Source organism: Pogona vitticeps, chromosome 2 (assembly GCF_051106095.1).
Source record: "Pogona vitticeps strain Pit_001003342236 chromosome 2, PviZW2.1, whole genome shotgun sequence".
NCBI classification, from domain to species: Eukaryota; Metazoa; Chordata; class Lepidosauria; order Squamata; family Agamidae; genus Pogona; species Pogona vitticeps.
In genome coordinates this window covers 134,217,858-134,230,380 of record NC_135784.1, presented here as the reverse complement: position 1 = coordinate 134,230,380, position 12,523 = coordinate 134,217,858, and the positions used below count along the sequence as shown (strand labels likewise).

Below are 12,523 nucleotides of genomic sequence, written 5' to 3'. Positions count from 1 at the left end.
CACTTATGCTAAATCCTGTAGAATTTTAAAAAAAAAACCAAGATTTAACAGCTTTAATCTTAAATCTTAATTTTTTATTATGCAGTCACAGACCTTATTATACAAAGATAAAATACATAATATATAAACATAATATACAAAATCTTACTATAGCATTTTGCAAATTTTCGTAGCTGAAAATAATAGCTGTTTTATTATTTGATCCTCTCTGGACAACAGAAACTTCAGATAGCTTTAATCATATCAATCCCCGCCCCTCCCCACAAATCCTCTCACAAAAAACAAAGGTAAGGAAGAGTAATTTAGCAATTTACATAAGAAATTCTGAGCATCTCATCTGAGTGCTGGACACAGGGCTGATCCACACAAAGTGTGTGGATCAGGTTGAGGTGAGTTGAAAGAGTGGTCCTCTTCTCCCACAGTGCAAAATCACTCAGTCCAAACTTCTATATCTGTTTTAATTTCTCCTGGAATGTAATCCCAACTCTACTGATTTGAATTTCCACACTAAAAGAATCCCTCCTCTTCCTCCTCTTCCTCATACTCTCCCCATTCTCCATCCTGTCTCCACCCCTTGTCTTTTTGCCTCTCACAGGGAGAGGAACAGATACGGCAGTCCCTCAGACCCTACAGCTGATGTAAGGGAGTTCAAATTGTGCATGACCCAGAGGAACTGGGCTTGTTCAGGACAAAGAAAAAGAGGCGGCTGACCCATTGGGAACAGACCAGGACTGAGAGGAGGAATTTCCAAGTGAAGGAAAATAATCTTGAAATACAAGGAAAGTGGAAGGAATGAGTCTGAGTTTCCAATAATATCATATAGATCTGTTAATCCAAATAAGTGGGTGATGGGGCCACCTTTTTAACAGAAACAAATAGCATGTGTGGAGGACAGGTTCCCACTCTCCTCTGCTAATTTCATCTCCTTAATGTTCTACTAGGAATGTTGCCAGACCTCATTAGAAAACGCTCTGTACAATCTCTTTTATAAACCAACCTAGTGGCAGACTTATAGGGCAAATGACAGAAGCCTATGATTTGTCATAGCTGACATTATCCCAAAAAAGGGTTAAGTCCAGAATGAAATCAGACAATCCTTGACAAGCATTTCAAATATTCACCTGGGTATCTTAGTGGCTTTTGTTTCTACTTGGTTTCCAGGCTCCATAACATAAAATTATTTCAGAGTTATTGTAGCACCGGAACATTTTACATTTCTAAGAAAAACTGTAGGCACCTTTCTTAAAATCCAGAAGTCTTTCAATTATGTAAAACTGGAGGCACATATGCTTCAAATCTATCCTAGCCACTTGTAGCAAGAAACAGGTGTCAAAACCTGGCTTGTAAATAAGTACTTCACACTATAGGAATAAATTATAAACAAATAACAGGAAGAATGTTTCAAGTAACATTTCTAAAAATATAGGAGTGTATAGCTTGTAAAGGCAGAGAATACATCTCTAAAATACACCAGAGTTCTTAAGAATAAAATTGTAAATAAACAAACCCAAAAAGCAGTGTAAGGCATGGGAAAGTATTTAATCTTTTAGAAATAAAAATATATATAAAGTTAAAAAAAACATTATTTACCTTTAGGCATGTTTAGACATACTAAATCAATACCTGATATTCTTACTTATTTTAGCCAGATTATAGTTAAAAGCCTATATAAAATCGTTTACTCTCTGGAGCCACTTCCTTATCGACATTTTTGGATAAGATGTTTCTTGTAGCAGCTGCTGCTTCTGATTCTTCTGATAGGAGTGTGAGAAACAAGGGCTATTTATATTCTAAGAACTGAACTGCGCTCACCACCAATCTACTCAAAAATCTGCAAGCTTTCTTTATTTCATTTTAGCAATAAAATTTATAATGCAGGAGTTTTTTTTGCTGCTGGCAAATAAACAGGAATAAGACATCTTTGCCATCTAGCTCAAATTATCCAGAAGTCTACCAGATCCATCTTCTTCATAGCCATATTCTATCCTTGTCTTATACCCTCTACATCAGTGGTCTCCAATCCTGGGTAACCCACATATTATTGGACAGCAATTTCCATAAGCCTTCACCACCAGCAGTGCTAGCCAGGGTTTCTGGGAACTGCAGACCAAAAACTCCCGGGTTGCCCAAGGTTGGGAACTACTGACCTAGGCTACGTTTTTCTTTCTTTTACCCACACAAAGTATTTGGAAACCTTGATTTTGGTACAAGAATTGGTAATGTAGGTAAATGCACATATTACTTGACCTTCATTCAAATATATGGGAACTTTTTTCTAACTCTAATGCGACGTATTTGCTAGATCATATGCAAGGCAGCAAACAATTTGTTGCCTTAGACACCACCTCAGGCCAAGAACATTGCAGGCATTATTCTAATCTAGATGAACACCACCAGTACCCAGAAACTGCACTGCCGCTGCTCAGAGCTTGTCTCTGCTTAGATGGATTGCAGTAGAATTCTACAGTCGGCTTCTAGCACAGCTGAGTGGATGCTGCCCTATGTTCTGCTGTATCGGCAGAATACTGGAAAATGGCATTGATCTTCGGTTAGTGCCAAAAAAACCCACACAATTCAATAGCAAGGGCAAGAGCAGGGATCCGCTGCAGTTCCCATGAAAGGGAAGGGTATTAAGTAACTCCTCGGCCAAATTTTTCCCCCCCACAAGAACAGGATTTTGATGCTCTTGCTGCAGACACATGTTTGGGAATGTGCCTTCAAATTGCTTCCTCTTAAAGTCAAGAAATCAAACTATTACATTTCTGACCCAGTTCTAGTTCAGCTTCAGCTATAACTGAAATTATTCCAATTTGGTTCTCATTCAGTCCAATAAAGGAGAAATGTTGAATATAAGGCACAAGGCGAACAGCCGTGCTTCTAACTGGGGCCCATGTAAAGATTTCAGCTATAAGTTTTATTAGCAACAGCCAGCAGGGCCAGTGGTTGGGAATTAATGCAGCTATAATCCGTAACTCTGAAGGAGGTCAAGTTGGGAAAGGCAACTTTATAACAACAATATTTCCCTGAGGGGTGGAGCAACTTTGTATATCTAGAACTGTTACAACTACGAACTCCTTAACAAATGAATGCTTATTTGTAGCATTGAATTTCCATTTCATAATCAGGGAGTTATGTAACAGGAGAAGCTGCAACCAAAACCATTTTTTAAGAGCAAGGAAAGAAAGGATTTAGGAAATAAACAAAGAATACCTCAGATTTCTGTTTTACTTAATGTATTCGTTCTGATTTTGGTTTAGTTACAGACAATGGGAGTACCACATCAGGTGTTTGTCTCACGGTTTGCTCGAATCTTTATTCTACACTGCTGGCAACCTCAGCCCTTTTTCTGATCCTGATCTGATTCTTATTCTTATTCTTTTGGCTCCATTTCAGAAAAAACAATGACACCCCCCCTGTGAAAATCTGAAGATTTGTTCTGCATTTTAGTTCATGCTTGTTTTGATTATAATAGTTTATGTTGTTTATAAAGCTACAAGGAGGGCAGTCCCAAGACATTTTGCTCTCTGAAGTTGAATGATAGATCTTCCAGGCTCCCAAGGTTATGCTTGACAGACTGAAAAATTAATTGGTCCACCTCAAGCAAAAAATTGCGCAAGCATCTCTCCTTTGACCGACCAACTGACCGACCGACCGACCGACCGACCGACCGACAGACAGACAGACAGACTGACCGATCGACCGACCAACTGTAGATAGCAATTTGCTGCCCTTTTGTGTTAACTCAAATCAGCTGCCTGAGGTGGCTGCTTCAATTTATCTAATGGTGGGACACAATGTTATGATGCTTTAAAAACAGGTTTAGATTTATTCTTCATACCTACCTACCTACCTACCTACCTACCTACCTACCTACCTACCTACCTACCTACCTACCTACCTACCTACCTACCTACCTACCTACCTACCTACCTACCTACCTACCTACATACATACATACATACATACATACATACATATGAAAACTAACCAAGAATCCTAGCTATACGTGCAATGGCTAAAGCTTCCAACTTCTCAAGGGAACAATACGCAGTCTGTTGAGATGTCTTCAGGCTTTCCTGAGGCCCACTGTGTCCTTTAGCAACCTCTGAACTAGATCTAGCCCTCCTGAAAAGAAACGAATTAGCAGGTATCTTGTCCAGGGCAGCAGATAAAGGGGATTATCCCATCCCCCAAGGGAACTGGAGTATGGATAAAGAGAGGATATCCCTCACTTGAGGGAAAATCCAAGCCGAGCTCTGTTTTGCTAACAGAATATGACATAAAAGATTAAGCTGCATTACAGATATAGGCAAGGAAGATATAAACACAATAGCTTATGGTTCTCTATGGATAGATTTGAATTGACGCCTCTGAATTGTGGTGCTGGAGGAGGCTCTTGAGAGTCCCCTGGACTGCAAGGAGAACAAACCTATCCATTCTAAAGGAAATCAACCCTGAGTGCTCACTGGAAGGACAGATCCTGAAGCTGAGGCTCCAGTACTTTGGCCATCTCATGAGAAGAGAAGACTCCTTGGAAAAGACCCTGATGTTGGGAAAGTGTGAAGGCAAGAGGAGAAGGGGACGACAGAGGATGAGATGGCTGGACAGTGTCTGCGAAGCAACCAACATGAAATTGACACAACTCCAGGAGGCAGTGGAAGACAGGAGGGTCTGGCGTGCTCTGGTCCATGGGGTCACGAAGACTAAACGACTAAACGACTAAACAACAACAACATGGATAGATTATTAACATTTTGGCTTCATGCAACAAACGCCATGTAAGAGTAATATACTGTAGATACAGAACAAATCAGTTAGGCCCTTTTCCTGATTACTGCTGTGTCAGGATAGCTGGCTGGAGCTTCTTTGCTTCTCCGAAGGGTAGAAAAATCTGAAGGCAAGAACTCTGGAGAAAACAATTTAATTTTAATGTCTGTGAGTTATATTTAAAGCCTGTGCATCCATTTCTACTCATTCCCCGCTGGCAACAGGAGTCACTGGCTCAGCACAAGGATGCTTTTATGTGTGTTAGAATAGATGAATATTTAAGGAAGGAAGGAAGGGGACTAAGAAGAGAATCAGTAGGTTCATGCCCTTGATCCATCTGAAGCAAGACAGAGAGTGGAGCACCAACCTTGTAAAACATAAGCCTTCTCCAAGAACTACCATGTTTCCCCAAAAATAAGACAGGGTCTTATATTAATTTTTGCTCCAAAAAACACATTAGGGCTTATTTTCAGGGGATATTTTATTTTACAGTCATGTCATCTTCTTCTGGTTGCTCCACAATGGTGGAAGGCAGGGTTTCACTTAACTGGGACTTATTTTGGGGGAAGGACTTATATTACAAGCATCCTGAAAAATTATACTAGGGCTTATTTTCAGGTTAGGTTTTATTTTCAGGGGGAAAGGGGTAGGAGCAGCAATATAGAGCCTGGGGAAAGCTGGCCATGAGGGTTCCATAACCACAGCAGTTGTCCATGGCCTGGTAAAATCTCCATCTGTTTGTGTGGTGCAGGTATATCACAGGGAATAGGTTTATTGCAGAGCCAAAAACCTGATTTTTGGCAACTGATAATTTTATCCTACTGCAAAGGATGCTCAGATAAACTATTCTGATCTGTACCTTCAACACTCCAATACAAAGAGGTTTTTTTTTAAAAAAAAATCTATTTGAATTATAATTTCCTTTTGCATGAAATTTCACATTAAAAATAATTAAGGTGATATCTTGAAATCCATTTCTCTGGCTGGCTCAAACATTCAATTGTTTACCAAGCTTCATTTCCTTATATGTTTACATGACTCATGAGCGTGCATAAATTGAATCATACTGGTTTTAATACACTCAGCGAAGATTATTGACAGAATGAAGCCCTTAACACAAGTCAATGCATGCTAATTATTGTAACAGCCAATTAGCATGCTTCTCAAGAGATATGGACTACTAACTGTAAAATCTGATTTACATTAGTCTGCTTTTTCCTACTTTGACAACTCAAAAGTTTTCAATCAGAACTATTTCCATCAGTCCAACCTGCTTATTGAAGCTATTTACAAATAGAAAGTTGCATTCTAAAATGCTATATCGATACCTTTTTCCAGAATGTAATTATATTAGGAGCATGAGCAGTTTTGTTCTCTAAAAAGAACAAAATAGGCTGCATAAAGAACAGATGAAACAGATGCAGGAACAGCTCCATAGACAGTGATGTCGAACTGTGGCCCTCCAGATGTTCTTAGCCTTCAACTCCCAGAAATCCTGGCCAGCAGAGGTGGTGGTGAAGGCTTCTGGGAGTTGAAGTCCAAAAACATCTGGAGGGCCACAGTTCGACACCACTGCCATAGAAGAAAGCTGGCCAGAACCCTATTGCTGAATTTGGTAGCAAATTGCTGCTGGTCAACAAGGTGGAGGTTTTGGTTTTTGATTCACGCTCAAGAATGCAAACAATACCTTGTTAACCATGTGTTGCCAACATGTATAAGTTTTCTCTTACGCAAGCCACTGTCAGGAGTAGGACTCTGGCTACAGTCTAGGAAAGAGAATGCAACATTAAGATGTAAGACAATTAGGAGGAGAGCAACCAGATATGCTTTACTTAAATATTAATAATTTTATGAGCAAAGGCACAGAGAATAAGGTCAAGTTTCCTATAAAGAACTTTGGAGGAGAAGAATAAATATACTGTATCATGATTATGATGGAAAGGAGAATCAATCTATGAAAATTTTTCTTTAACAGACTGAGTTGTTGTTGTTGTTGTTGTTGATACATGCCATCAAGGGAATCAATCCATCTCGTATTTGGTCTTCCTCTTTCTCCATTCACCAAATCGGCTAACTGTACTCAGTAAGATATGACCATATTTCCCCAATTCTGGAAAGCCTGCACTGGCTCCCCATTTGCTTCCGTGCCAAATTCAAAGTGTTAATTTTATCACTTTGAATTTGGCCCTAAACGTTTGGGAGCCTTGGTACTTGTCAGAAGTCATTCTCTGATGTCTTCTACCTTGACCACTCATTTTCCTCTCAGGTTTCATTGCTGTGGGTGGATCTCCTGAGGGAGTTGTGGGAAATGACGAGCAGAAACTAGGGCTTCTTGGTGGTGGCCATGACATAGTGGAAAACATTGCGTCTTGATGTTCACCAACTGCCTTCCTTTCTGGTCTTTACAAAACCGGTTAAAATGGAGCTATATAAAGAGTCATTCAGGAACGTCCTCCCCGTTTGAGAGACTCCCCAACCCATCTTATGAAACTTATTGAATTTAGATGTCACCATCTGGGGGGTTATATTAGGCTATATGTCTTTCGGTTTTCTATTTTACTCTGATGTTTATATTATATTTGTTGTTGTTTATGTGTTCAGTTTTTGTAAATCACCCAGAATAGTGGCTTTCCACTAGATGAACAGTATGTATGTATGTATGTATGTATGTATGTATGTATGTATGTATGTATGTATGTATGTATGTATGTATGTATGTATGTATGTATGTATGTATGTATGTAAATAAATAAATAAATAAATAAATTTGCTCTGAAATAAAATTTGTTTACATGTCGATGTAACAAATAAAATTTGTTACATGTCAGATTTGTTCAATGTTTTCTGCTTAATATGATGGCCATTTTTGTTTTCTTTCTTTTCCTTCATGTATATATCTTTCAGCATTACTTAAATTCTATAAAAGAAAAAGAAATAAGAGATCCAAGGGGGTGGAGCACATGGTCTGTGTAGAAAAGGCTAAAGCATGTAAAAGGTACATACAACCAAGCCCCTCAGATTAATCTGCAAACAATGAGTTAGCAAGGTACCAATATAACTATTTTGGGTTTGCTTGCTGTGTTTTTATGCTGTCCTTCTCCAATAAAGGGACCCAAGGTGACTCACAGTAACTAAAGTACAAGTAAGGTTAAAAGAATAAAAATTATTAAACTATTAGTTATTGAATGTTATTATTAAATTATTCAATTAAAAATAATTAAGTATACAATGGCTTACAAATTAATCATATAATAACAAAGTAAAACAACCTTTTAAAAATATACTTAAAGAATACAGTAACCAAGATTTTCAGCATTTAATTTTAATAAGGTAATTTGCTTATTTCTGAAACTATAAAATTGGAATGTGTCTTTTTCTGCATGTAGGTTTAGTTCTCAACCTCACAGCAAATATGAGACCAAAGCTTGAGGCTTTGAAACACTCCCATTACCAAAGGAGGATAAAACAGCCAGTACCAGTTAGCTGAGTCAGCTAAATGGGTTCTCCTGGCAGTAGCCTTCTGAATCTCAGCTTGGAAGTAACTAGTCACAATTACCTGTAACTAATTACTTTTTGAATAATGAGAGATGTAACTAGTAGTTACAAAGTGAATTTTAAAGTGTACTAAGTAACATTTATGTTAGTTAGGTATAAAGTAACACATGTTCTAACATTACTCTGAATAAGCATTTTACCACAATTTTTTCAGGTTTTATGCAAAGGAGTATTCTTTGGTTTTGTCTTATAAATATTTCCAACAAACAATATCAAAAGTAACCACTAGAGGGCACCAGTGAGTATTTCCCTGCAGTTTTCCTCATCTTCCGCTAACATTTAATATATCAAATTACTTGCATGAAACCAGAGCAATCATAACAATAATGGCAACCTGACTGTCAAGATGTAATGGGTAATACAATAAGTTCTTCAAATTATAATGTTTTAAATACCAACTGCCCAAGAGGGTGTGGAACTGGAAACAAGAAATAACTGTTGCTTTAATGCTCTGTTGTCGCCTGGCCACTCTGCTGTGAGAAACAGGATACAGGATTGGTTAGGCTTTTGATTTAACGACAGGACCTGTGCTCCTACAGCTCAGAAGTATTATGCTTTTCCTCGTTGTTTTGATCAGTGATTCAACTAAGATGAACCCCCACCCACTCTTCAATCATGACGTATCTGCATGAGTGGGCAAAAAAATAACAGGGCACTTGTTAACTCCAGCCCAGTTGATGTTTGCCATTCAGAGCTAGAGAAAATCATTCCAAAAACCCTGCCCTGGGCTGTGACGAGATGAATCACCAGTCTGTGCTCATCAAGGGGATGCACCACAGAGCGGGCTGACTCTTCACAAGTGAGTAAACACCTTCTAGGCCAAATGAGGGCTGGGTACAGGGAAGAAATGCCAGATCCCTGACTGAATAGGAGGCATTCAGAACACATGCAAGAAAGTTTCACTCTCTCCTTTTTGATGTATATAGAGAAAAGGGGAGGGGGTGCCCTCCTGGCTGAGAAGAAGCATTTATGCAGCTTCTGATGGCTCCCGGTCCCTGCCACAAAAAAGAGACCTTCTGCATTTCACTGGATCAGGGCAATCAATAATGCCATCTTTGGCCATGAAAAGAAAAAAAAAGGAAGAGAGTGAAAAATGGACAGCGGCAGATGCAACAACAAAAACCACCTGTTTCTTAATATGTACTACTCTCTTGATTCAATATTTCTCCCCGGATTGGGATACCAGGATGAAAGACAAGGTTCTATCTTTCCTGTAAAATCAGGAATGCCTTGTTTAAAATATTACTTCTTCCCAAATAAATGCTGTAATCTATCAAAGGATCCTGGAGAGAGAAAAAACTACTGGCTAGCTGCTCTCAACAGATCATAGGCAGGTGGAAATACAATATAATATAGCTGTCATTTGTGCAGGTAATGAGGCATTTTTGAACAGCTGCTATGTCCAGTTTTGCAAACAGTATTTCAGTTGTAAAATTACCTTGAGCACCATTTTAAGTGAAAATTGAAAGGAAAGTCAAAATGGAGGTGCAACCAGGGCTGGGGCAAGAAGGGGAGAATATCCCTACCTCTGAATTTTTCTACAGACTCAGCAGGAACACATAAAGGTCTAAAGTGCAAAAGGTAGCCGTACACCAAAGCTGTGCTTAAATTTTACTACCAGTGCAGCAGATTCTTAAAATGACTTATTTCAGCATGAACTTTTGTAGATTACTACATACTTATCCAGACATATGGAGCGCAATATTTAGGCCACTGGTTTATATACATATGCAGCTTTGTACATTCTATACATTTTGAATAAAAGGATACAAATCTGACATCAGAAATGGCAACACACAAAGCTCAAGCCACAACATTTCCACTACCCAGAACACTTTCTCGCTAATCTCAAAGTTTCTATTGTAGAAAAACTGGAACTTTCAAGTGAAGTTTGAGAGAAAAAAGAATTGAATTAGGACTCTGTAAGTAGAATCTCAAACAGACTGTGGCTCTCTGCATATGCAAATCAACCGGTTTACACACACACACACACACACACACACACACACACACACACACACACGCACGCACACGCACGCACGCACGCACGCACACACACACACACACACACACACTTTTATCTTTTTCAAAAAAACTTTGGCTTCAACAAATGCAATTATTATATTTTTCCGTGTATAAGACAATACTTTTGTCTAAAATCTGTAGACTAAAAATTGGGGGTCGTCTTATACACAGAAGTAAGCTGAGGAGAGAACAAAAACAAGTGGAGGGAGGAATGAATCAAAGCAATCCTGCTGCTTTCCCCCTCCTTTTGCGAAGTCCCGTGAGGCTTAGGAAGTGGTGGGGAAAGCAGCGATCAAAGGGATCCTGCAGCCCTTAGATCCCTGCTTTCCCCCTCCTTTTGCTAAGCCCTGGGCTTAGGAAATGGTGGGGAAAGCAGTGAGCAAATTTTCTAATTTGGGGTCAGAAAAGTGGGAGTCATCTTATATATCATGGCATCTTATAAAGAGAAAAATACAGTAAATATCTCGAGAGTAGAATCCATTGCTTTAAAAGCCTGATGTTTAGTGTTCACTAAATACTAAATTATTGCTAGGATCTTTATGTGCCAGTGTGATATACTGTATAGTGGATAAAATGCTGGACTATCCTGGGAGACCTGGCTTTAGACTTCTGCTCAGAAACAGAAACTTAGTGGGGGGATGCTATTGGTAAAGTCACTTGTGATACATCTCACATACCTTGAAAACTTTACCAAGGTCACCATGTTATTGTATTGTAGAAATTGGCTTCACATAACATTATCATAACATAACATTAAAAGGATTTTATCTAATCTGAAATGTTGGTTATGCAAGCCTGTGCTGATAAAAAATATATATTATCTGTATGTTGCTTTCTACATGTCTGAAGAAAGACATTGTAGTCCACAAAAGCTCATGCTAAAATTAAATCTGTTTGTCTCAAAGACTTTGTTTTTGAGGTGTTTTGTTTTGTTTTGTTTTTGTTATATTTGCTGACACAGACTAAGAAAACCACCTCTTTGGTAATTTCTTGAACTGGGCGAACTCATCTCGTAAACTGGAAGCGAAAGACAACTAAGGACGTGCTCTTTAAGCAATTCTGTGCATCCAAATGGCTTTAATTCCCTTACTCCAAGATTACTTATGTTTCCCCTAGGATAGAAACGCATTTTTATAAATTTCACCTTAAAAATCTTTACTCCCCAGAAGGTGGAGATGAGCAACACTGGTCCCACACACCACTGAATATCTCTCTTGCATCAAGTCTCCCCCCCCCCCCCCAGTGCTGATACATAGGTGAAAGTGAACCTGGTGAACTGCTTGTCTGACTGTGTAATGTCACTGTTATGTCTTTCTCCTTGGACCACAGGCATTGAATTATTTTTAATTTCTTAACTGTATTACTGAACTGAAAAGGCAGCTGGCTCCTCCCATCCCTCTTGCAGAGCAGATTTCAGGACCCTGCAGGAGCTTACATCCCACCCCCTCATTCCACATAAGGACAATGCTCTGAATGCATCAAGGAAGGAAGAGAAAACCCTCTCTGCCCATAATTAACATCTTGTTAAGTCCTGAAGGTCTGCAGTAATGTCTTGACATTTAATGCTTTGCTGAGCTGACAGGCTATAGAAGCAAGCTCCAGCTTGAAAGATAGAATCACAGATACTCTGTGGCTTCTCTTTAAATAAACAAACCCAGGCATACAGACCTAGCGAAGGAAGGGAAGGGAAGGGAAGGGAAGGGAAGGGAAGGGAAGGGAAGGGAAGGGAAGGGAAGGGAAGGGGGAAGAAGCAGAAACGTGTCCAGAGCACATTGCATCAAAAGGTCAGGCTTCTCCTATAAATGGTGGGATGGATGCTGCCCGTTATCCACTTAGACCCAGCAATAGGTAGATGTCATTGAACAAGCATAGCCACGCCGCCCTGTACCAGTCCTGCCTAAGAACATGTCCTGTCCTCAGATTCTTTTAAATCATGTTCCCAAGTGAGGACTGCCCAACAATACTCTGAAAGAGATCTGAGGCTTTCACACAAATTCAAGGGAGATGCTTTTGCAGTTCCCAGGTGATGATGGCCAACATTAGAGCACTGCTACTATAAATCAACAAGTTATCTAAATTGTGGCACTGAATTAAACCTGTGAGTCCACAGAAGAGTGGAGGGCGCAAACAATGGCACTTCTTGATTATCATCAACCATTTGTAAAAAGCACTTAGT

The 12,523-nt window shown here is 39.3% G+C and overlaps 1 protein-coding gene across 4 annotated transcripts in view; it reads right to left on the bottom strand.

The window, feature by feature from the left end:
- The window catches only part of RNF157 (ring finger protein 157), a 102,511-nt gene that overhangs the window by 46,637 nt on the left and 43,351 nt on the right, over nt 1–12,523 (bottom strand). The window lies entirely within an intron of this gene.